This window comes from Cucurbita moschata, unplaced genomic scaffold (assembly GCF_002738365.1).
Source record: "Cucurbita moschata cultivar Rifu unplaced genomic scaffold, Cmos_1.0 Cmo_Scf00053, whole genome shotgun sequence".
In the NCBI taxonomy this organism is placed as follows: Eukaryota; Viridiplantae; Streptophyta; class Magnoliopsida; order Cucurbitales; family Cucurbitaceae; genus Cucurbita; species Cucurbita moschata.
In genome coordinates, this window is record NW_019268569.1 from 1,451,339 (window position 1) to 1,455,214 (window position 3,876).

Genomic DNA, 3,876 nt, shown 5'->3' on the forward strand with positions numbered 1-3,876 from the left:
CAACTAATGAAGAAGATGAAGTCCAAAGTCAACTGATATGAACCACGACCAAGGAATTTCCATACCTCAAGGTCCAATTACAAGGACGAGAGCCAAGAAGCTACAACAAACTTTATACAGTTATATTCAAGCTATGGTGAGCTCATCAAAGGAAATTCTAGAAGACGCTGGAGACCTCCCTTATATGTTGTGCAAAGTTGAGGTTCAAGAAAGAGATGAATTAAATGCACTTTAAGTTGCATTTAATGAACTCCGCTGAATTTATCAAATAGTCCAAGGATGACTAATAAGCACATTTTATTATTTGCATTATTTAATTATAGTTTAACTATTTGTTTGTCATATTTAAACTAGTTTTAAATATAGGAGTTAAGGTTATATTGTAACCCACATAGGTTACTATATTCCACCATTAACTAGCCATTTAAATATGGAGGTTATGGGTATTTCTCATTACTAGCCCATTTAATTTGGGAGTTATGTATGACATAGGTTAAGGTTGTAAAGGCTATATAAAGCCTTCTTTTCTTTGATTAGACATCAGATTTTGGAATTAAGAATAGAATTTCTATTTTAGCTTTGTTAAGAGCTAAACTTTCTTTGCAAATTCTTGTGTTTAGAACTTGCATGTAGAGTCATTCAAGTGGTATTGATCAAACCTCTTGTGGAGTGATTCGAATCACGAGTTTAGAAACGAGTTTTCTTTACTCTTGATCTTGATCATCAAGGTAATCCGTTCCATACTTTCCCTTGGGTTGATTTCCATATCATTTTGGTATCAGAGCTTTAGGCTCACGATCGGATATATGTTTCATTGCGCTTATCTCTTTTAATTTTCTTATAATTTTTTTTTTTCTCAGTTTGTGTAGAATGTTCATGTTCTATCACAAAAATATATAACAAAAAAAAAAAAAAATTCTTATGTTCTTTAAAGTGTTAGATCTGGATCTTATCAACACTTTGTTCTTCTTTCAGATCTTCTAAATCAATTTTCTTGTTGGTAAATTGTTTAGATTTTGCCAATCAGACGAAAAAAAAAAACCATTGAAATAAAGAAAGCATATGATGTTAAATGTCTTTCTTTTTTCCTCTTGATTACTATATGTAACTCTCATATGTTACTACGTCTAAATTAGTCCTTAATCATTTTCTTTCTTTAATTCGTTTCTTTGTCGTTATTCGGATTGCTCCTTCAATACCCTTGTTTATGTGTTGAGTGTGCTGTCTATTCACTTTGAATTGCACTTAGCTCTATAACATAGCTTGTCTCACATCCCAATTTGTTTTTTTGGAGTGTGATTTGTGTGTACTCAATTGTGAGGGTGAGTTTGTAAGGGAGTGACACATTGCTTCGAGTGTTGAGTGCTAAACACGAGTGAACTACATTTACGAGTGAATACACGTGAGGGAGCGCTTGTGAGGTCCTTTTTTTTTTCTTTTACCTTTCTTTTGTAGCATGGAAAATCCAGACGACAATACTAACATTACTGATGCACGATTGAGAGAAGCACAACAACGAACTATGGAAAGACTAATTCGAGGAATAGAAGAGTTGACTGATCGAATAGGAAGATTGGAGATTCAAAATCAAGCACGACAGAGGATTCCACAACCTACGCCCTCAACCGATACATATGAAGGCGACAATTCTGATCACCACGAGGATAATCCACATGCGGTTGGTCCTGGCTTGATGCGAGGGAGAGACCATGGAAGAAGGTATCATAATTTACAACAACGAGTTCCTTATGATGATAGAATTGATCGTAACGTGGGGAGCATCAAATTAAAACTTCCCAAGTTTTATGGCAAAACCGATCCAGAGGAGTACCTTCAATGGGAGAAAACGGTGGAGTCAGTGTTCAACTGCCATAATTTTAGTGATGAAAAGAAGGTACTGTTATGCATTGCTCAATTCAAACAATATGCTCAAATTTGGTGGGATAAATTGATGTCAAGTAGGAGAAGAAATCTTGAAGCACCAATTGATTCATGGGTCGAGTTCAAAGAGTCCATGAGGAAGCGTTTTGTTCCACAATATTTTCAACGGGACATGGCGCAAAAGCTTCAAGCGTTGAAACAAGGACGCAAATCTGTGGAGGATTATTACAAGGAGATGGATACATTGATGGATCGACTTGAACTCGATGAGGACATGGAGGCTCTCATGGCGCGGTTTCTTAATGGGTTAAACATAGAGATTGCAGACAAGACTGATTTACAGCCTTATTCTAATATTGAGGAGTTGTTGCACATTGCAATTAAGATCGAGAGGCAAATCCAACGAAGGTCTCAACGGTATTCTTCTAAAACTTTTCCCAATTCTACTTCTACATGGAAAAAGGATAGTAAGAACATTGATTATAAGCATAGAAATCAAGAGATTAATGAGAAGCCTCAAGCTAAATTTGAGAAAGGGGAGAGTTCTAGAACAGGGAAAGAAAAAGTAGAAAAGTCTAATGTTCGAAATAGGGATTTAAAGTGTTGGAGATGTCAAGGGGTAGGACACTATAGTAGAGATTGCCCAAATGCAAGAATTATGACCATCAAGGAGGGAGAAATTGTTACGGATGACGAGGCACATGACGACATAAATGAGGAAACTGATGAGAGTGAGGAGTTTAGTGAAGAGGACCCTACACATATATCTTTGGTTACTCGACGAGCTCTAAACACCCACATTAAGGAGGACGGCCTAGACCAAAGGGAGAACTTGTTTCAAACTCGGTGTCTTGTTCAATCTGTACCTTGTAGTGTTGTCATTGATAGCGGTAGTTGCACCAATGTTGTGAGTTCCATTCTGGTCAAAAGACTTAATTTAAAGACACAACCACATCCAAGACCCTACAAGCTTCAATGGTTGAATGATTGTGGGGAAGTACGGGTAACTCAACAAACTCTTGTTTCTTTTACAATTGGAAAATATGTTGATGATGTTTTATGTGATGTTGTATCCATGCATGTTGGAGATTTACTACTGGGGAGGCCATGGCAATTTGATCGTCGGGTAATGTATGATGGGTATGCAAATCGATACTCCTTTACTCACAACGGTAGAAAAACTACTCTTATCCCATTGTCTCCAAAAGATGTATTTATTGATCATTGCAAACTTGAAAAGAAAAGGCAAGAGGCTGATGCAAAAGCAGAGATTGAAAAAGAATCAAGTGAAAAAAAGAGCTTGAGTGAAAAGCAAGAGAGTAACACTCAGCCTAGAGAAAAAAAAGAGAGAAAAGCCAAATCAGTAAGCTTGTATGTTAGATCAAGTGAGGCTAGGAATGTTTTGCTCTCTAACCAGACTATTCTTGTACTTATGTGCAAGGGGTCTTGTTACTTTACTAACATGCTTAACCCTTCTTTGCCTAGTGATTTTGTTGTGCTTTTGCAAGAGTTTGAACATTTATTTTCCGAGGAGATGCCTAGTAGTTTGCCACCACTTAGAGGGATTGAACACAAGATTGACTTCATTCCTGGCGCGCCCATTCCAAACCGACCAGCTTATAGGACTAATCCAAAGGAGGCTGAAGAGATACAAAGGCAAGTAAGTGAACTCCTTGCTAAAGGGTATGTACGTGAAAGTTTGAGTCCTTGTTCTGTTCCAGTTATTCTTGTACCTAAGAAAGATGGTTCTTGGCGTATGTGTGTTGATTGTAGGGCTATAAACAAGATAACTATAAAGTATAGGCATCCAATTCCCAGATTAGATGATATGCTTGATGAATTGCATGGATGTAGTCTTTTTACTAAGATTGATTTAAAATCGGGTTATCATCAAATTCGCATGCATATTGGGGATGAGTGGAAAACAGCTTTTAAAACCAAGTATGGTCTTTATGAATGGTTGGTTATGCCTTTTGGATTAACTAATGCACCTAG